The sequence below is a fragment of the Eimeria tenella genome, genomic scaffold (assembly GCF_000499545.2).
Source record: "Eimeria tenella Houghton genomic scaffold, Eth_scaff2168, whole genome shotgun sequence".
Classification (NCBI taxonomy): Eukaryota; Apicomplexa; class Conoidasida; order Eucoccidiorida; family Eimeriidae; genus Eimeria; species Eimeria tenella.
In genome coordinates this window covers 1-416 of record NW_013542019.1, presented here as the reverse complement: position 1 = coordinate 416, position 416 = coordinate 1, and positions in this window count along the sequence as shown.

The window sequence follows — 416 nt, the reverse complement described above, 5'->3', positions numbered from 1 at the left end:
GGTAGCTAGCTACTGGCTAGCTTGGTAGCTAGCTAGCCACGAAGCTAGCTTGGAGTTATGCCCAGCCCAGACGGGTAGGAAGTAGTTGCTCGGAGTTTAAGGCTAAGCGTGTAGGGTTTAGCTAAGGTTTAGGGTTTAGGGTCTGGGACCTAGCTAGTTAGAGTTTCGCATTAGGGTTTGGGGTCTAGGGTTTTGCTAGGGTTTAGGGTTTAGGGTCTGGGGCCCAGCTAGTTACGGTTTAGTGGAGGCACAGATAAAAAGATACTTTTTTGGCTTATTGGATTTGTAATAAATTGCAGATGAGTTTCCAGCGAATTCCTGAGGTGTATAGACAGCTCGGCGCTCGCATTCAGGTGTCTATGCAACGCGTCAGAAGACCAGCGATAATTTTCGAGTTTTTTCCATTCGAAGCAATT